Below are 22488 nucleotides of genomic sequence, written 5' to 3'. Positions count from 1 at the left end.
TTCAGCTCAGGTCATGATCCCAGCGTCCTGGGATCGAGTCCCACATCGGGCTCCTTGCTCGGCAGGGAGCCTGCTTCTCTCTCTGCCTCTGCCTGCCATTCTGTCTGCCTGTGCTCGCTCTCTCTCTCTGACAAATAAATAAATAAAATCTTAAAAAAAAAAAAAAAGTTTCTGGGGGCACCTGGGTGGCTCAGTTGGTTAAGTATCTGCCTTCAGCTCAGGTCATGATTCCGGAGTCCAGGGATAGATTTCCGCATTGGGCTCTCTGCTTGGCAGGGAGTCTGCTTCTCCCTCTGGCCCTCCCCTTCTCGTGTTTTCTCTCTCTCTCTCTCATTCTTTCTCTCTCAAATAAATAAATAAAATCTTTAAAAAAATTTCTGGAGGCGCCTGGGTGGCTCAGTGTGTTAAAGCCTCTGCCTTCAGCTCAGGTTACGATCCCAGGGTCCTAGGATACAGCCCTTCATGGGGCACCCTGCTCAGTGGGGAGCCTGCTTCTCCTTCCCCCTGCTTGTGCTCTCTATCTCTCACTCTGTGAAATAAATAAATAAAATCTTAAAAAAAATTCTCTCCCTCCGCCCCCCCACCTCCGGTGCACTCATTCTCTGTCTCGCTCTCTCTAAAAAAATAAATAAATAAATAAATAAATAAATAAACAAAATAAAGTATACAATTCATGGGATACCTGTCTGGCTCAGTCCATACAGCCTGTGACTCTTGATCTTTGGGTTGTAAGTTTGAAAACCCTAAGTTGGATATAGAGATTGCTTAAAAATAAAATCTTTTAGAAAAGTATACAATTCAGTGGTTCAGAGTTGTATGACCGCCACAATTGATTTTAGAACATTTTCATCACTCCAAAAAGAAAACCCATACTGGTTAGCAGCTCCTTCTCACCAGGGCCTCTGCCCCCAGGCCCTGGTGACCACTAAGCTACTTTCTATCTCTATGGATTTCCTCTTTTGGGCAGTTCATACAAATGCAGTGATGTAACATGAGGCCTTTGTGACTGGCTTCTTTCACTGGGGATCATGTTTTCGATGTCCCTCCCTGTTGTAACATGTATCAGTTCTCCATCTCTTTTTATTGCAGAATAACAATCCACAATGTGGATAGAGTGCATTGTATTTATCCTTTCTCTGGTTGACGGACATTCAAAGTGTTTCCGCTTCTTGGCTACTGTGAATAATGCTGCTATAGCATTTGGGTACAAGTATATTTTGTGGACAAGTATTTCATTTCTCTTGGTTGTCAACTGAACAGTGGTTTGGCTGGATTATGTGGTAACTCTAGCTTTAACATTAGGAGGAACCACCAGACTGTTTTCCAGATTGGCCACACCACCCTCCATTCCCACCAGCCATGGAAGAGTGTTCCAGTTACTCCACATCTCTGACAATACTTGTTATTGTTCCTCTTTATAATTGTAGCCATCCTACTGGGTGTGATGTGCCATCTCATTGTGACTTTGATTTGCATTTTCCTAATATCTTTTATTTTTATTTTTTAAAAAAGATTTTATTTATTATTTATTCGACAGAGATCATAGTAGGCAGAGAGGCAGGCAGAGAGGCGGGGGAAGAAGGCTCCCTGCTGAGCAGAGAGCCCCATGCAGGTTCTCCATCCCAGGACCCTGGGATCATGACCTGAGCCGAAGGTAGAGGCTTAACCCACTGAGCCACCCAGGCGCCCCTCCTAATATCTTTTAATGTATATGTCCTTGATATGTGTGTGTGTGTGTATGTGTATAATAGATATATAGCAATATAAAAATCAAATTCTTTGTCCATGTTTTAATAGGGTAATCCTTTTTATTATTGGGTTATAAATATTCTTTATATACTCTGGATACAAGTCAGATATATGATTTAGAAATATTCCCTCCTGGTCTGTGGGTTTTATGTGTCCTTTTTGTAGCTGGAAGTTGCTTGACACCATACTTTTCTTCACAAAATGGAGTTGGCAGTTAGCTTCAGTTTAGTACTTGAGAAATTATTTCTATCTCTCACCCTAAAGTGCTGGTAGAGCTACAGGTAGTGTTCAATTACTGATGAAAAAAAATCCAAAGGGGGCACCTGTGTGATCCACTTGATTGATTATCTGTCTTTGGCTCAGGTCATGATCTCAGGGTCCTGGGATGGAGACCTGTGTCATCTCATTGGGCTTCCTGCTCAGTGGGGTATCTGTTTCCCCTTCTCCTTTGGCCCCTCCCCCATCTGCTTGTGCTCTCTCTTTATAATAAATAAATAAAATATCTTTTAAAAATATCCAAAGTTCTCAGTTTTGAGAAAGAAGTGGGATGAGAAGAGAATTCTTTTGAGAAAGAATGTCCTATCATAGTTGATAGGATACATTATTTCTTTTGTTCTTACTCTTAAGGGAAATAAACGTCTCCAAAAGGCCAAACAAGGGGCTCCTGGGTGGCTCAGTCAGTTGAGCAGCTGCCTTTGGCTCAGGTCATGATCCCAGGGTCCAGGGATCAAGCCCCACATTGGACTCCTTACTCAGTAGGGAGTCTGCTTCTCCCTCTTCCTCTGCCTGCTGCTACCCCTGCTTGTGTTCTTTCTCTGTCAAATAAGTAAATAAAATCTTAAAAAAAAAAAAAGACCAATCTAACAAGGGTAATTCTGGTAGGAATAGCCCCACTTGGGGAATGGGAGTAAATTCCTTTATGCCGAACCCATAAATACAGCTTTTCTATCATAAGTCTCATCCATAAGCACAGAACAAGTAAATGAAAATGGGCAGGTTTCCCAGTCACGTGATTGTCCTGATTGCTATATGCATAGCAGTCCACAATCAGGAAGGGTTTTCAGTTTCAAATGACAAAAATCCACTTTGGCTTCTGTAGGGAAATAAATAATTTATGGAAAAACATGGACATCTTTGGAGACCTGGTGAAACAGTTTGGCTACAGACACACAGGAAAACCACAGTCAAAATTGAAACTTACCACAGGTCCTGTGAGGACAGCAAGGGTGTCACTGACCAGTATAAGATCCTGAAGCTAATCCCCAGACACAGTGCTCCTGGCTTTAGGACCCTAGGAAGGGAGGTCTATTTCAAAATGACTAGAGACAGAAGACTCTCTATCATTTAGGACCCTTTAACATCTTAGAAATGTACTTCAAATCCAAGGAAGGCAAATTTGACTGGCCCAGAGCCACATCCTGTGCTGAGGTTGATCCTTTAAGAGCTTGCCCATATCCAGTTCCTTTGCTGCCAGGAACACTGGACTTTACATTTTTTGTCCCTTTGTAGATAAGACAGGGCAATGGGCTGTGAGTCAGAGGAGCTAGTCAAGGTGACAAGTCTTGCCTCTGGACTGAAGCCTTTTATTGCCCAGTGATCACCGTCCAGCAGTCTTTCCCCTAGTGTGTTGACGTGAGGGCCAGGTATTTTCAGGGCTGCAGCTCCAAGATGGTGAAGCTCTGTCAGTCTAGGTCACAAGGTGAGTGTGTAGTGCAGAACCCTGGGACAACCAGTATTAGATATGTGACCTGAGCAAGGAATAAACTTGTACTGTTGAGCCACTGAGGTTTTGGAGTTGTTCGTTCCCATAGAACAATGTAAATTAAAGCCATACTGACTATGTTAAAAAACAAAACTAAACATGTATATAGAGAACAAACTCAAAAGGCAGAAAGAAGGGAAGAGGAAAGTAGTTTAATATTTTTCTCCTCATCTCTGAAAGAAAGGACTCAATTTTCTTTCTTTGTTTATAACATTTACATTCTATTCAAACTGTGTTTTCCCTATTGTTTTATCTTGGTTCTATATTTAAGTTGATTGAATTTTCACTTCTAATTCTTTTACCTTCACTTCTCTGGTGTCATATTCTTTAGTTTCAATCTTTCTTGTTTAGCTAGATTTCTCTCTTGTGTGCCTTTTTCAGCAGTCTGCCTGTTGCTTTTGTATTTGAATAGACATTTTGACTGTGTATAAAAATTTTAGGTTAATCTTTCCCTTAGAGGTTAGACATTGCTGTGTGTCACTGAATTTGGCATGGTGAAGTCAGGTGAGTCTTATTGAGGTCTTTTTTTTTTTTTTAAGATTTTATTTATTTATTTGACAGAGATTGCAAGTAGACAGAGAGGCAGGCAGAGAGAGAGGAGGAAGCAGGCTCCCTGCTGAGCAGAGAGCCCGATGCTGGGCTCGATCCCAGGACGCTGGGATCATGACTAGAGCTGAAGGCAGAGGCTTTAACCCACTGAGCCACCCAGGTGCCCCAGGTCTTTTTTTTTTAAGTTTTTTAAAATTTTTTTTTAATTTGAGAGAGAGAGAGAGCACAAGCAGGGGGAGAAGCAGAGGTAGAGGGAGAAGCAGGCTCCCCACTGAGCAGGGAACCTGATACGGGACTCGGACCCAGGATCCTGGGATCATGACCAGAGCTGAAGGCAAGACACTTAACTGACTAAGCCACCCAGGCGCCCCTATTTTTGAGGTCTTGAAGAAACTTTTTTTTTGTTTTAAAGTAGCTTTACTGAGATATAATTTACATGCCGTAAAATCACCTGCTAAAAGTATACAACTTAATTTCTGTATATTTAGAGTTTTGCAACCATTACCATTATCTAATTTTGTAACATTTTTATCACCCCAAAGAGAAACTTCTTATCCATTCCCTAATGTCTCCTCCCTCCAGCCCTTGGCAAACACTGATGTATGAATTTGGCTATTCTAGTTATTTTGTGTATATATGGTATCATGAATGTTTGGTCTTTTGTGTCTGGCTTCTTTCACTCAGCATGTTTTTCCAGGCTCATTTATGTTATAGCATGTATCAGTAATTCATCCCAGTTTATGGTCGAGTAATATTCCACTGTAGCACATTTTGTTTGCACAGTCAACAGTCGATGGATATTTGAGTTGTTTTCACTCTTATTTTTATTTATTTATTTTTAAAGATTTTATTTATTTGAAAGACAGAGATCACAAGTAGGCAGAGAGGCAGGCAGAGAGAGAGTGGGGGAAGCAGGCTCCCTGCCGAGCAGAGAGCCCTATGCAGGGCTCAGACCGAGGACCCTGGGATCATGACCTGAGCCAAAGGCAGAGGCCCTAACTGAGCTACCCAGGTGCCCCTATTTTTTATTTTTTTAAGATCAATTTATTTGAAAGAGAGTGCACTTAGGTGAGGGGAGGGGCAGAGAGAGAATCTTCAAGCAGACTCCTTGCTGAGTACAAATCTTGTTTCAGGGCTCCATCCTGCAACCTTGAGACAAAACCAAAAGCTGGATGCTTTACTCACTGAGGCACCCAGGAGCCCCAGATTGCTCCCACTTCTATTATGAAAGTTCATGATCAAGTTTTTGGGTGGACATATGTTTCAATTCTTTTTTTAAAAAATTTTTTCAATTTATTTATTTTCAGAAAAACAGTATTCATTATTTTTTCACCACACCCAGTGCTCCATGCAATCTGTGCCCTCTATAATACCCACCACCTGGTACCCCAACCTCCCAATCCCCCGCCACTTCAAACCCCTCAGATTGTTTTTCAGAGTCCATAGTCTCTCATGATTCACCTCCCCTTCCAATTTACCCCAACCCCCTTCTCTCTAACTCCCCATGTCCTCCATGCTTTTTGTTATGCTCCACAAATAAGTGAAACCACATGAAAATTGACTCTCTCTGCTTGACTTATTTCACTCAGCATAATCTCTTCCAGTCCCGTCCATGTTGCTACAAAAGTTGGGTATTCGTCCTTTCTGATGGAGGCATAATACTCCATAGTGTATATGGACCACATCTTCCTTATCCATTCATCCGTTGAAGGGCATTTTGGTTCTTTCCACAGTTTAGCGACCGTGGCCATTGCTGCTATAAACATTGGGGTACAGATGGCCCTTCTTTTCACTAAATCTGTATCTTTGGGGTAAATACCCAGGAGTGCAATGGCAGGGTCATAGGGAAGTTCTATATTTAATTTCCTGAGGAAAAAAGATTTTATTTATTTATTTGAGAGAGAGAGATAGAATGAGAGAGCCTGAGGAGGAGAATCAGAGGGAGAAGCAGACTTTCTGCTGAGCAGGAATCCCCTCCAATGCGAGACTCGATCCTGGGACTCCAGGATCATGACCTGAGCCACAGGCAGTCACTCAACCAACTGAGTCACCCAGGTATCCTTCACATCTTATTTGAACAAATGTTTATTTAAATCCTTTGCCCATTTAAAAAATGAGTTGTCTTATTATTGAGTTGCAAGTGTTGCTTAAGTATTCTAGATACAAGTCCTAAGCAGATACAAGATTTATAAATGTATTCTCCTATTCTGTGGATTGCCTTTTCTTTTTTTTTTTTTTTTTTTTTCTTAGGTGATGTCACTTGAAGTACAAAAGTTTTAAATTTTGATAAAATCCAACCTATTTTTTTCTATTGTCACGTATGCATGGTTTTATAGCTAAGTAATTATTGCCTAACTAAATATACTGTTTTCTTCTCAGAGTTCTATGATTTTGGTTCTTACATATAGGTTTTTTTGGCCCTTTAGATCCAATTTTTGCATATAGAATGAGGTAAGGATCCAAAAACCATCCTTTCATATGTGGATATCCAATTGCCTTAGTATCATTTATTGAAAAGATTATTCTTTCCCCATGGAATTGTCTTTGCATGAAGGCTTGCTATTTATACTTAGATGTCTGAAAAAATGTTTATCCTTACAGTTCAGAAATGTAACCAAGTAGGGTCTTTTTTTTTTAAGGTTTTATTTATTTGAGAGAGAGAAAGAGTGAGAGACAGAGAGAGAATGAGAAGGGGAAGGATCACGGAGAGAAGCAGATTCCCCGGTGAGCAAGGAGCCTGATGCAGGACTCTATCCCAGGACTCTGAGATCATGACCTGAGCTGAAGGTAGACACTTAACTGACTGAGCCACCCAGGTGCCCCTAGGGTCTTTTTTTTTTTTTTTAATCTTAAAGATTTTATTTACTTATTTGACAGACAGAGAGAGAGATCACAAGTAGGGAGGGAGGCAGGCAGAGAGAGAGAAGGAAGCAGACTCCCCGCTGAGCCGAAAGCCCAATGAGGTCTTGAGGTCCTTGATTCCAGGACCCTGAGACCACGACCTGAGCCAAAGGCAGAGGCTTAACTCACTGAGTCACTCAGGCACCCAAGATTTTATTTTCAAGTAATTCCTATACTCCACATCGGTCTGGAACCTACAACCTTGAGATCAAGAGTTGCATGCTCTACCAATTGAGCCCGCCAGGCACCCCAAGTAGGGTCTTTATGGTAATTGTTCTGTATCACTTTTTCTTTGTGTCTGTCTCTTTCACATGCAATTTAAGTATGTTTACTTCAGGGAAAACTATACTATGTATTATACGGTGGAGATACTGCAGGCTTGGTTTTAGACTACTGCAATAAAGTAAATATTGCAATAAAGAGAGTCAATGATTTTTTTGGTTTCCCAGTGCATATAAAAGTTATATTTACACTATACTGTAGATTATTAAGTGTGAAATAGCATTGTGTTTAAAAACCTATGTATAGGGGCGCCTGGGTGGCTCAGTAGGTTAAGCCGCTGCCTTCGGCTCAGGTCATGATCTCAGGGTCTTGGGATCGAGTCCCGCGTCGGGCTCTCTGCTCAGCGGGGAGCCTGCTTCCTCCTCTCTCTCTCTGCCTGCCTCTCTGCCTACTTGTGATCTCTTTCTGTCTGTCAAATAAATAAATAAAATCTTAAAAAAAACCCTATGTATATAATTTTTAAAAAGTTGATTGCTAAAAAATGCAAACCATAATTTGAGCTTTCTGTGAGTCATAATCTTTTTGCTGGTGGAGGGTTTTGTCTCAATGTTTATGGCTGCTGACCAGGGTCACTGAAAGAGTGGGTGGCTGTGGCAATTTGTTAAAGTAAGACAACAATGAATCTATGCCATCAGTGGACTCTTCCTTTCATGAATGATTTGTCTGCCAATATGCAATGTTGTTTAATAATATTTCACCCACAAAAATAGTATTTTACCTATAGTAGAACTTCTTTCAAAATTGGAGTCAATCATTTCAAACATGGCCACTGATTTATTGACTAAGTTTTTTAATATCCTAAATCTTTTGTTGTCATATCAACAATCTTTACAGCATTTTCACCTGGAATAGGCTCCGTCTCAAGAAACAAAAAATGGGGGGTGCCTGGGTGACTCAGTGGGTTAAGACCTCTGCCTTTGGCCCAGGTCATGATCCCAGGGTCCTGGGTCAGAGCCCTGCATTGGGCTCTCTGCTCAACAGGGAGCCTGCTTCCCCCTTTCTCTCTCTGCCTGCCTCTCTGCCTACTTGTGATCTCTTTCTGTCTGTCAAATAAATAAATAAAATCTTAAAAAAAACAATTTTGGGGGGCACCTGGGTAGCTTAGTCGTTAAGCATCTGCCTTCAGCTCAGGTCATCATCCCAGGGTCCTGGAATTGAGCCCTGCATTGGGCTCCCTGCTCAGCGGGAAGCCTACTTTCTCTCCCACTCCCCCTGCTATGTTCCCTCTTTCTCTGTGTCTCTGTCAAATAAAGAAATAAAATCTTAAAAAAAAAAAGAAACCACTTTTTTTGCTTATCCATAGGAAGCCACTCCTTATTTGTTCAAATTTTATCATGAGAGTGCAGCAATTCAGTACCATCTTCAGGCTCCATTTCTTTTTCTTCTTTTCTTCCTTTTGTTCCTTCTTCTTCTTCTTTTTTTTTTAAGATTTTATTTATTTATTTGACACAGAGAGATTACAAGTAGGCAGAGAGGCAGGCAGAGAGAGAGAGAGAGGAGGAAGCAGGTTCCCCACCAAGCAGAGAGCTCGATATGGGACTCTATCCCAGGACCCTGAAATCATGACCGGAGCCGAAGGCAGAGGCTTAACCCACTGAGCCACCCAGGCGCCCCTCTTTCTTTCTGCTTTAAGATTTTATTTATTTATTGAGAGACAGACATAGAGACATCATGAGGAGGGGGAGTGGGGAGGGGCAAAGGGACAAACAGGCTCTCCGCTGAGCATAGACCCCTACATGGGGCTCGATCCCGGGATCCCAATATCATGACCCAAGCTGAAGTCAGACACCTAAGTGACTGAGCCACCGAAGAGCACCTTCAGGCTCCACTTCTGATCCTAATTCTCTTGGTATTTCTACCACAACTTCAGTCCTTCCTCCACTGAGGAAGGAAACCCTCAAAGTCATCCATGAGGGCTGAAATCACTTTCTTTCAAAGTCTGGTTAATGATGATATTTTAACCTCTTCTCATGAATCATAAGTGTTTTTAATGGCATCTGGAATGGCGAATCCTTTCCAGAAGGTTTTCAATGACCTTTTCCCATGTCCATCAGAGGAATAACCATGGCAGTTAGATCCATGAACTGAAATAATAAGACTTTAAAATTAAAATTACTCCTGGGGCACCAGGGTGGCTCAGTAGGTTAAAGCCTCTGCCTTCGGCTCAGGTCATGATCTTGGGGTCCTGGGTTTGAGCCCCGCATCAGGCTCTCTGTTCAGCAGGGAGCCTGCTTCTTCCTCTCTCTCTGCCTGCCTCTCTGACTACTTGTGATCTCTCTGTCTCTGTCAGGTAAATAAATAAAATCTTTTAAAAAAAATTAAAATTACTCCTTGATCTATGGGCGCAAAATGGACGTTGTGTTAGCAGACATGAAAACGACATTAATCTCATTGCACATACCCATCAGAGCTCTTGGGTGACCACATGCATTTTCAATGAGCTGTAATCCTTTTTAAAATTTTTTATTTTTATTTTTTAAAAAAGATTTTATTTATTTATTTGACACAGAGAAAGAGAGATCACAAATAGGCAGAGAGGCAGGCAGAGAGAGACAAGGGGAAGCAGGCTCCCTGCTGAGCTTGATCCCAGGACCCTGAGATCAGGACCTGGGCCAAAGGCAGAGGTTTTTTTTTTTTTTAAAGATTATTTATTTATTTATTTGAGAGAGAGACAGTGAGAGAGAGCATGAGCGAGGAGAAGGTCAGAGAGCGAAGCAGACTCCCCATGGAGCTGGGAGCCTGATGTGGGACTCGATCCCGAGACTCCGGGATCATGACCTGAGCCGAAGGCAGTCGTCCAACGAACTGAGCCACCCAGGCGTCCCCAAAAGCAGAGGTTTGACCCACTTAGCCACCCAGGCACTCCAATACTTTTTAAAAAATATTTTATTTATTTATGAGAGAGAGAGAGAGAGAAAATCAGTGAGGGGTAGGAGCAAGGGGAGAGGAAGTAGCAGACTCCCCATTGAGCAGGGAGCCTGATGCAGGGCTTGATCCCAGGACCCTGAGATCATGACCTTAACTGAAGGTGCCACCTTAACACCTTAAGTATTACTTACCTGAGAAGTAATACTTTGAATGAGATCTTTATTTCTGAGCAGTAGGCCTCAACAGTGGGCTTAAAATACTCAGTAAGCCATGTTGTAAATAGATGTACTCTCATCCAGGCTTTATTTTTCCTTTTACAGAGCACAGGCAGAGTATAGAGTATATTTAAACATAATTCTTAAGGGCTCTAGGATTTTCAGAATGGTCTCTGAGCACTGAGGTCAACTTAAAATCACCAGCTCCATTGGCTCCTATCAAGAGAGTCAGCCTGTTCCTTGAAGCTTTGAAGCCAGGCATTGATTTCTTCTCCCTAGCCATGAAAGTCCCAGATGGCATCCTTTTCCAATAGAAGGTTGTTTGTCTGCACTGAAAATCTGTTGTTTTGTGGAGCCACCTTCATTAATGATCTTAGGTGGATCTTTTGGAGAACTTGCTGCAGCTTCTACATCAGCACATGCTGCTTCACCTTACAGTTTGATATTATAGATACAGCTTCTTTTCTTAAACCTCATAAACCAACCTCTGCTAGCTTCAGACTTTTTTTTCCTACAGCTTCTTTACCTTCCTCAGACTTCATAGAACTGAAGAGAATTAGGTTTTTTTTTTTTCTGGACTAGGATGTAGTTAATGAGATGTTGTAGGTAGTTTATTCTGTCCAGACCACTCAAACTTTCTCCTTATCAGCAATAAGGCTGTTTCATTTTCTTATCATTCATGTGTTCTCTGGAGTAGCTCTTTTAATTTCCTTCAAGAACTTTTTCTTTGCACACATCTTGGCTGACTGTTTTGTATAAGAGCCTTAGCTTTAGGCCTGTATTGGCTCCTGACATACCTTCCTCACTAAGCTTAATCATTTCTAGTTTCCTATTTAAAGTGAGAGATATGCGACTCTTCCTTTCACTTGAACACTTAGAGACCATTGTAGGCTTATTGTACTGATTTCAATATTGTTGTGTCTTAGGGAATAAGGAGGTCTGAGCAGAGGGAGAGAGATAGGGGAGTGGCTGGTCAGTGGAGCAGTCAGAACATACACCTGTATCCATTAAATTCACCATTTTATATGGATATGTTTTGTGACACTCAATAGCAATGGCTCTAGTAACATAAAAGATCACTGATCACAGATCACTGTAACAAATATAATAATAATGAAAAAAAGTTTCAGATATTGCAAGAATTAGTAAAATGTGACACAGAGACACAAAATGAGAAGATGCTTTTGGAAAATGGTGCTAAGAGACTTGCCCAATGCGGGGTTGCAACAAATCTTCAATCTGTAAAAAATGCAGTATCTGTGATGTACAATAAAGGTAAGTTCAATAAAATGAGGTTTGCCCATATACAAGAAAGTGTAGGGGAGGAAAACTTCTCCTTCCCTTCCAGGTTCTTTGGCTGGCTTAACAATTAAATTGACATGGCACAGATTAACAAGGGAAAAACAAATCTAATGATACATGTACAGGAGCCTTAAAAGAATATGAAATCCACAGGCAGTCAGGCAATTGAGACTTTCATGCTGTCCTGAGCAGAGGAGAAGGGGTAGGGGTGTGGGACTTCGAAGGCAGGAAAGAAGAAAATTTATAGGAAGACAGAGCAGAAGTTTGGTAAACATGTTTGCCATGCTTTGTGGAGACAGTGGGACAGAGAGGAATTTGATCTCCAGTCCACCCCTCTTCCCAGTTTACCCATGCCTATGCCATATTCTTTGTAGTTATCTCTGGTGTTAGTTTAGATAGACCAGATCTTCTATCTAAATTCTTTCAGGCAGTTAAGGGGGAGGTAAAAAGCTTTTTCCTGGGGCCTCTGGATGTTGATTCACCTCAGCTTAAGATAATCCACATGCCAAAGTGGTAGAGTAGCATATTCTGCTCCCCTTCAAGGAGGAGTTTTAAAAAAGAATTAACATCTCTTGTACTAAAACTCAGTAATTCCTTCTATTTCGTTTTAGTTTTTTGATCTTTAAATTTAAGCAAAACAAATTTAATGCTGTTCATTTAAAAAATAGCTTTCATGGTGAAATCCAGCCTAAAAAATGATTATCTGCCTTTCATATCTCAATTATTTCCTTTTACTGTAATGTCTAGAACTATAATCACCAAACATTAACCCTGATTTTTTTTCATAAATGGTAGTAGAGTTTTGGTATGTTTACCAATTTCTTTTTTGTATCTAGAAATGTTTTTTTTTAATTTTTATTTTTTATAAACATATATTTTTATCCCCAGGGGTACAGGTCTGTGAATCACCAGGTTTACACACTTCACAGCACTCACCAAAGCACATACCCTCCCCAATTAATTTTTAAAAAGAATGGGAATTTATAATTTTTAAAATATTTATTTATTTGAGAGAGAGAGTGAGTGAGTGAGGGGAAAGGCAGAGGGAGAGAATCTTCAAGCAGACTCCCTATTCAAGAGAATGGAGCCTGATGTGGGCCCTTATCTCACAACTCATGAGATCATGACCCAAAGCTGGATGCTTAACTGACTGAGCCACCCAGCATCCCAAGAATGTATCTATATATATATATATTTTTTAGATTTATTTATTTGAGAGAGAGAGAGAGAGCAAGTGAGTGAGCAAGAGAGAACAGGAACAGGGTGAGGGGCAGAGGGAGAAGCAAGCTCTCTGTTGAGCAGGGTGCACATTGTGGGGCTTAATCTCAGGACTCCAGGATCATGACCTGAGCTGAAGGCAGACACTTAACTGACTGAGCCACCCAGGTGCCTGTATAATTTTAGATAAAAGTCAAGTAATGACTGTGGGTATCTAGGTGGCTCAAGTGGCTAAGTGTCCAACTCTTGATCTCAGCCCAGTTCTTGATCTCAGGGTCGTGAGTGCAGGCCCCACATTGGGCTCCGTGCTGGGCGTGGTATATATATATATATGTATATAAATCTTTTAAAAAAATAAAATCTTTAAAAAAATTCTAATCTTTATCCCAGGACCCTGGGATCATGACCCGAGCTGAAGGCAAAGGCTTTAACCCACTGAGCCACCCAGGCACCCCTAAAGATTAGAATTTTATGTGTGTGTGTATATATATATATGTCATGAGTTCAAGCCCCATATTGGGTTCCATGCTGGGCGTGGTGTATATATATATGTATATATATATGTATGTATATACACCACGCCCAGCATGGAACCCAATGTGGGGCTTGACTCATGACATACATACACACACACACACACACACACACACACAGACAAAAATCTTTAGGGGTGCCCGGGTGGCTCAGTGGGTTAAAGCCTTTGCTTTCAGCTCGGGTCATGATCCCAGGGTCCTGGGATCGAGCCCCACATCGGGACCTCTGCTCTGTAGGGAGCCTGCTTCCTCCTCTTTCTCTCTCTCTGCCTGCTTGTGATCTCTGTCTGTCAAATAAATAAATAAAATCTTAAAAAAAATTCTAATCTTTATCTCTTTCTCACACACACAGATGAAAGCTTGGTAAATACATACAGTGAAATATTATTCAGCCTTAAAAAGGAAGGAAATCCTGTCATATGCTACAATATGGATAAACTCTAAGGACATTAAACTAAGTGAAATAAGCCAGTTGCAGGGGAAAAAATACTGCATGAGTCTACTTATAAGAGCTATTTAAATTGGTCAAACTCATAGAAGCATAGAGCAGAAGAGTGGTTGCCAAGAGAAAGTAGGGTGGGGAAATAGGGAGTTGCTAATCAAGAGGTATAAAATTTTAGTAATGCTTTTTTAAGATGAAAGAGTTCTAGAAATCTGCTGTGTAACATTATGCCTATAGTTAACACTATTGTGTTCTACAACTGAAAATCTATAAAAACTGTAGATCTTTTGCAAAGACTTACCAAAATAAAATTAAAATTAAAAAGAATAAAAGTGTCATGACAAAAATTTACCATAAGTTTTTCAAACACATTTCAAAGCAATTTCATTCCTTAATATCACTGCAAATGTGCACTTTGTGCATCTTTCCCCTTAGTTTTATTGAGTTATGATTGAAATATGAAATCGTATTAGTTTCATGAATACAATATAATAGTTTGATGGTCAATATTGCAAAATCATGAGCACAATAATCTAGTTAAGCCCATCATTTCACATAGTTACAACTTTTTTTCCTTGTGATGAGTAGATTTCTCTTAGCAACCTACAAATACAGTGTTCTTAACTGCAGTCACCTTGCTGCACATTACATTCCCAGGACTTATTTATCTTATAACTGGAAGTTTGTACGTTTTGGCCACCTTCACCCATTTCCTGGCCCCCCAATCAAAATTTTACTCAATTCTAGAGATCTTTCTCCTCTGATAAAAGCAGCAAATATTCATCACTGTCTGAATGCTGGCCCCGTGGTGCTATCTTAAAAGTCTTCACACAGAATGTCCCATTCAACCATCTCATGAACACCTCAGAAATAGGAGCTATTATCATCCCAGTTTTTTTTTCTTTTTTTTTTTAAGATTTTATTTATTTATTTGACAGAGAGAAATCACAAGTACACTGAGAGGCAGACAGAGAGAGAGAGAAGGAAGCAGGCTCCCTGCTGAGCAGAGAGCCCGATGCGGGACTCGATCCCAGGACCCTGAGATCATGACCTGAGCCGAAGGCAGCGGCTTAACCCACTGAGCCACCCAGGCGCCCCATCATCCCAGTTTGACAGATGTGGCAATTGAGTCTTCGGGATATTCATGAGCTCACACCAGAATGTAGTAAAAAAAAAAAAAAAAAACCCGAGGTGGTGCTTTTAGTGTCTTCCACTTCCTCTCCAAGCCCCTTATAGTATTCTCAGGAATCTCATGGTTATGTCAGTTATATAGCAGGACATACAAGGTCCCAAGACTTAGTCTCTGGCACATGTTTGTCATTATCTCTCTCCTTTGTTCTTCCCCTTATACTCTGCTTTGTTGTTTTTTGTCTTTCCCTTATTCTGCAAAGATAATTTATTTTTTAAAGATTTATTTATTTGTCAGAGAGAGAGAGAGTACAAGCAGTGGGAGTGACTGGCAGAGGGAGAGGGAGAAGAAGTTCTCTCCCCTTAACAAGAAACCCCATGTGGGACTTGATCCCAGGACCCTGGGATCATGACATGAGCTGAAGGTAGAGGCTTAACTGAGCCACCCAGGTGTCCCTGAAAAGATATTTTTAAAGTTTAATTTAATTATTTAATTATTATTTTTATTAACATATAATGCATTATTTGTTTCAGGGATACAAGTCTGTGAATCATTAGTCTTACACAATTCACAGTGCTCACTATAGCACATACCCTCCCCAATGTCCATCACCTAGCCACCCTATCTCTCCCCCACCCCCCCAGCAATCCTGTTTATTTTGTGGTATTAAGAGTCTCTTATGATTTGTCTCCTTCCTGATCCCATCTTGTTTCATTTTTTCTTTCCCTTACACCCTCCCCTGTCCTGCCTCTCAAATTCCTCATATCAGTGAAATTATATGATAATTGTCTTTCTCTGATTGACTTATTTTGTTTAGCATAATACCTTCTAGTTCCATCCATGTCATTGCAAATGACAAGATTTCGGGGTTTTTTGATGGCTGCATAGTATTCCATTGTGTGTGTGTGTGTGTCTGTGTGTGTATGTGTGTATAGCATCTGCCCATGTTGATGGACATCTTTCCATAGTTTGGCTATTGTGGACATTGCTGCTATATACATTCAGGTGCATGTGCCCCATGAGGTCACTACATTTGTATCTTTGGGGTAAATACCCAGTAGTGTAATTGCTGGGTCATAGGGTAGCTCTATTTTCAACTTTTTGAGGAAACTATACTGTTTTCCAGAAGCTGCACCAGCTTGCATTCCCACCAGCAATGTAGGAGGGTTCCCCTTTCTCTGCATCCTTGCCGACTCCCGTTGTTTCCTGACTTGTTAATTTTAGCCATTCTGACTGGTGTGAGATGGTATCTCATTGTGGTTTTGATTTATATTTCCCCAATGCTCAGTGATGTTGGGCACTTTTTCATGAGTCTGTTGGCCATTTGGATGTCTTCTTTGAAGAAATTTCTGTTCATGTTTTCTGCCCATTTCTTGATAGGATTATTTGTTCTTCGGGTGTTGAGTTTGATAAGTTCTTTATAGATTTTGGATACTAGCCGTTTATATGATATGTCATTTGCAAATATCTTCTCCCATTCTGTCAGTTGTCTTTTGGTTTTGTTGACTGTTTCCTTTGCTGTGCAAAAGATTTTGATCTTGATGAAATCCCAATAGTTCCTTTTTGCCCTTGCTTCCCTTGTCTTTGGGGATGTTTCTAGGAAGAAGTTGCTGTGGCTGAGGTCAAATAGGTTGCTGCCTGTATTCTCCTCAAGGATTTTGATGGATTCCTGTCTTGAGGTCTTTTATCCACTTTGAGTCTACTTTTGTGTGTGGTGTAAGGAAATGGTCCGGTTTCATTCTGGGTGGCTGTCCAATTTTCCCAGCACCATTTGTTGAAGAGACTGTCTTTTTTCCATTGGACATTTTTTCCTGCTTTGTCAAAGATTAGTTGACCAATATACTTTAAATCTCAGTAACCTGGAAGACTCCTAGTTATCTTTTAAAATTTATGGGATTTCTCTCCTCTGTATTCTATCTTCAATGTACCAACATTTCCCCCTAAATATTTATTTATTTATTTGAGAGAGAGTGAGAAAGCAGACTCACAGATGGTGGAGGGGCAGACGGAGAGAGAAAATCTCAAGGCAACTTCCTTCAGAGCATGGAGCCCCACAAGGGGTTCAATCTCACAACCCTGAGATCACAACCTGAGTCTAAATCAAGAATACGATACTTAACTAACTGAGCCACCCAGGCACCCCGGTGCACCAAGTTTTTATTCTGCCCACTTTTGTTTGGCTCAGGGTTTGTCTCTCCCACCAGATCATACATTCATGGAAGGCAAAGGCCGTTGATTCATCTTTCTGGCCCCATAGTGTCACATAGGGCTTAATAAACGTTTGCTCAATTCCATGATCAATTTCAAGATGCAGTTCATTTGCTAACTCCCTCTTTCACTCCTCTCCTGTGATCATTTCCTTCTCTAAACCCAGAAAGCACTTTTATTTTATACTTCTGGTTTACTGCTTAACACATTTGCTGTCTATTGCCAACTTTCCGTTTTATATACACAGTATAAAACAGCCAGGAAAGTACAAATCGTACTTTACTTGTTTATCCTCAGACTTAGCCCGAGGCCTTGTTCACATCAGAAATTCAAGGCACGATGATGATGATGTCAGAAGAGAAAGGAGCATGTTTTCCAAAACGCAATTATTAGGACACTTGGGTGGCTCAGTCAGTTAAGCTTCTGCCTTCAGCTCAGAGATCTTCAGCTCATGATCCCAGGGTTCTGGGATAGAGTCCTGTATCAGCCTCCTTGCTCAGTGGAGAGCCTGCTGTCTCTGCCTGCCTCCCAGCTTGTTTGCTTTCTCACTCTTTTTCTCTCTCTCTGTCTCTCTGCCATATAAATAAAATTGTAAAAAAACCCCCACCAAAATGCAATTACATTATACACTTAAAAATAACTGCTCCTGGGCACCTTGGTGGCTCAGTTGGTTGAGCGTCCAACTCTTGATTTCAGCTCAGGTCATGATCTTGGGGTTGGGAGATTGAGCCCCATATTGGGCTCCATACTCAGTAAGGAGTCTGCTTGAGATTCTCTCTCTCCCTCTCCTCCTCATTGTCCCCTCCCATTCCCCCCCTTTTCTTTTTAGAGATTTTATTTATTTGACAGACAGAGATCACAAGTGGGCAGAGAGGCAGGCAGAGAGAGAGGAGGAAGCAGGTTCCCTGCTGAGCAGAGAGCCCAATGCGGGGCTCGATTCCAGGACCCTGGGATTATGACCTGAGCCGAAGGCAGAGGCTTTAACCCACTGAGCCACCCAGGTGCCCCCCCACCCTCTCTCTCTCTCTCTCTCTCTCTTTTTAAAAGATTTTTATTTATTTACTTGACAGAGAGAGACACAGCAAGAGAGGGAACACATGCAGGGGGAGTGGGAGAGGGAGAAGCAGGCTTCCCACTGAGCAGGGAGCCTGATGTGGGACTTGATCCCAGGACCTTGAGATCATGACCTGAACTAAAGGCAGATGCTTAACGACTGAGCCACTCAGGTGCCCCATTCCCTCTCTTTCTCACTCTCTAAAATACATAAATAAATATATTTTTAAAAGTCTGCTCTTAAATCCACCTGTGGTAGGCAGAAGTCTAAGATGATCCTCAAGATTCCTTCCCCTTGGTGTACATGCTCTTTATAATCTACGCTCTGAGTGTGGGTGGTAATGTGGATATGACCGGATTTCACTTCCATGACTTGGTTTCATCATATGGCAAAGATGAAGGGAATTTGCAGATTTAATTAGGTCTATAATTAAAGTCACTTTGAGTTAATTAAAAGGGAGATCAGCCTGGATGGTCCTGACCTAAGCAGGTAAAGTCTTTAGAAGATGACTTCCCAGAAACAAGAAAAGTGAAGGCAGAGAAGCACTCCTATGGACCCTGAAAAGGCAAACCATTAGTTAAACAGGAAATGAATTCTGCCAAAAACATGTGAGCCTAGAAAAGGATTCAGATGAACTTCCAACCCTGGATGACACCATCATTGTAGCCTTGTGAGACCCTGATCAAGGTCCCAGTACTGACTGCTTGAATCGTGGAAATTGCATGTATTAGGGTTCTCCAGAGAAAAAGAACCAACAGGAGATACATCTGTATCTATTTACATTTCTACTGTTTATATCTGATATATATGTCTGCAATAGGAGATCAATGTCTCTATCTATCTATCTAACTAAGGAGATTTATTATAGGACTTTGTTCATGCGGTTAAGGAGGCCAAGAAATTCCACACACTTCTGTCTGTAGGCTATAGAACCAGGAAAGCTGGTGGCATAATTTGGTCTAAGATGAAGGCCTGAGAACCAAGGGGCTGCTGATGTAAGTCCCAGAGTGTGAAGGCCCAATACCCAGGCCAATATCCAAGGGCAGGAAAAGATGGCCCAGCTCAAGAAGAGAGAATGAGTACACTCTTCTTTTGCATTTTTGTTCCATTTGAGCCCTCAATGGATTGGGTGGTATTTGACCATACCAATGAGGGTGGATCTCTACTGAACCAAATCGTAATCTCTCCAAGATACGCTCTTACAGACACAATCGGGAATAACATTTACCAACTCTTTGGACATTCTTTAAACCAAGTCAAGGTGATACATAAATTAACCATCACAATTCTACCCCTTGTCAATTATACATATCTCCTTAATCTCCAAAGAAACACAGTAACAAGGTCATAATTCCTCTTAACATGATACTTAGCATATCCTGCATACCCAAAACCCACTAGCCTACATTCCCCAGAAGAGAAGGTAAAGTCCTTGAGTGATATTCTTTACTTTGATATTCCATAGCTCAAATAATATAACCAACCTTCCCTTTGATGTTGTAAAGCCAGAAAAACACTCCTTGATCCTTGAAAAGGCAAGTCACCTTGAGTTCAATAGGAAATGAATCCTGCCAAAAACCTGAGGGCCTGGAGGAGGACTCAGATGAGCTTCCAGCCCTGGCTGATACCATGACAGCAGCCTTGTGAGACCCTAATCAAAGCTGTAGCTATGTTTTACTGGAGTCCTGAAGCATGGAAACTGAAATGATAAGTGTTGTTCTTTTAACCTACATTAAAAAAAAGAGATTTATTTATTTTAAAAAGGAAAGAAAGAGAGAGAGAGAGAATATGGGGGGAGGGATAAAGGGAGAAGGGGAGAATCTCAAGCAGACTCCCACTGAGGGTGCAACTCAACACAGGGCTGGATCCCAGAACCCTTAGATCATGACCTGAGCAGAAATCAGGAGTCAGATCTTAACCAAATGAGCCACTCAAGCACCCCTTAACCTGCTAAGTGTCTGTGAATTTGTTATACAGCTTGGAAAACAAACTATGAAATATGGATAGATGTGATGAGAAGAAAAAGCAGGAAAGATTCACATCCCAAATGCAATGATTGCAGCAATCTGCTACCCCCAAATCCCTGAGTGCTTTAAAAATACCAATCCCATGCTACTGAAATAATAAAAGTTAATATATGTGAGACTTTAAACACTTGTGTGTCAGTTTGAATGAAAAATACATATATAGAATTTTGGGGTAAAGTGTCAGTTTCTTTTTTTTTAAATAAAATAAAAAGGTAAACTATGTGTGAATCAAGAATTTTATTAAAGTCAGTCAAGCTGAGAGTCAACTATTAAAGGTTGGACAGACCATTAGTGATACACTAGAACTGGAATAATACTGTGTCACTGAGGCCTTCTTGAGGAATCTGCTAGAGAGCAAGTTTCAGACAACAAAAGGACTATGGTACTGATATAAGGACTATCTTCAGAAAGATAGCTGGAAAATCCCCAAATACTTGGGGATTAAACCACACACTTTAAAATAACATATGGGTCAAAGAAAAAGTCTTAAGAGAAAGTAAACATTTTAGACTGAGTGAAAATGAAATACAAAGTTTCAAAATTTGTGGAATCCAATGAAAGCAGTGTTTAGAAGAGAATTCATGTCCCTAAACACATGTGATAGAAAAAAAAAATCGAAGAATAAAATAATGTAAGTTTCCACTTTAGGAAACCAGAGAAAGAATAACAATTTCATCCTAAAGTAAGGAGTAGAAATAATTAAAGTCACAGCAGAAATAAATGAAATGACAACAGGAAATCAATTCAGAAAATCAGCAAAACAAAAAGATTTTTCTTTTTAACTGTGCAGTTTTTTTTAAAAAAAGATTTTATTTATTTATTTGAGAGAGAGAAAGAGAGAGTCAGCACAGGCCAGGGGAAGGGCAGAGGAAAAGGAAGAGGCAGACTTCCCACTGAGCAGGGAGCCTGACACAAACCTTGATCCCAAGACCCTAAGACCTGAGCTAAAGGCAGATGCTTAACCAACTGAGACACCCAGATGTCCCCCAAAATTTGTTATTTATTTTTAAAGATTTATTTATTTATTTGAGAGAGAAAGAGAGAGAGAGAACATGGGGGAGGGGAGATGGAGAGGTAAAGGGAGAGAGAGAATCTCAGGCAGACTCCCTGCTGAGTGCGGAGCCTGGCAATGTGCAACTCAATCTCACAACCCTGAGATCATGACCTGATCAAGAGTCAGATTCTTAATCAACTGAACCACCCTGGCTCCCCAAAAGTTGGTTCATTGAAATATCAGTCAGATTTATAACACTAACTAGGCTAAACAAAGAAAAAATAGAAGTCAGAAATTGCTATTATCAGAAATTAAATAGGGGCTATTAAACTATAAACATTATAGAACTAAAGAATCATCATAAGGGAATACTAGGAACAACTTTAAGCCAAAAAATTAGATAACTTAAATGAAATGGATGAATAATTAGAAAGATACAAACCATTAACACTGGTTCAAGAAGAAACAGATCTGAATAGATCTAGAGTAAGTAAGCAAATTGAGATAGCAATAAAAAAAAAAAACCCAACTTCCCACAAAGAAAATCCCAGGATAGATGACTTCACTGATGAATTCTGAGGCATTATCCTGATACCAAAATGGAGAAAGACATTTCACACACACACACACACACACACACACACACACACACACACACATACACAGCAGTATCTTTCATGGCTATATATTAAAATAAACAAACCAACCTAAAAACAAAAATTAGCAAATGAAATCCATTTATAAATAAAAAGGAGTATACATAATCATCAAATGGGATGTATCCAAAGGAATGTAAGGATGATTTAACATCTGAAAATCAATGAACATAATACATCACATTAATAGGATAAAGAACAAAATCCACACGTTCATCAAAATAGATGTAGGAAAAAGACTTGACAAAATGCAATATCCTTTTATGATAAAAACACTCAACTTACTCGACTCCTAAAGAATATCTATGGAAAAACCCACATCTAACACCACACCTCATGGTGAAATACTAATTGTTTTTCCGCTAAGTTCAAGAAAAAGACAAGGTTGTCCTCAACACTTTTGTTCATTTTTTTAAAATTTTTTATTTTTTATAAACATATATTTTTATCCCCAGGGGTACAGGTCTGTGAATCACCAGGTTTACACACTTCACAGCACTCACCAAAGCACATACCCTCCCCAATGTCCATAACCCCACCCCCCTTCTCTCGACCCCCTTCCCCCCAGCAACCCTCAGTTTGTTTTATGAGATTAAGAG

The 22488-nt window shown here is 40.5% G+C and overlaps 1 long non-coding RNA gene across 1 annotated transcript in view; it reads left to right on the top strand.

The window, feature by feature from the left end:
• LOC132013992 (uncharacterized) overlaps positions 1-22488 on the top strand; it is a 62644-nt gene that overhangs the window by 20343 nt on the left and 19813 nt on the right. The gene's annotated exons all lie outside the window — the stretch shown is intronic.

This window comes from Mustela nigripes, chromosome 3, assembly GCF_022355385.1.
Source record: "Mustela nigripes isolate SB6536 chromosome 3, MUSNIG.SB6536, whole genome shotgun sequence".
NCBI lineage: Eukaryota > Metazoa > Chordata > Mammalia > Carnivora > Mustelidae > Mustela > Mustela nigripes.
Note: the sequence above shows the minus strand (reverse complement) of the source record. Positions and strands in the feature narration are given on the sequence as shown.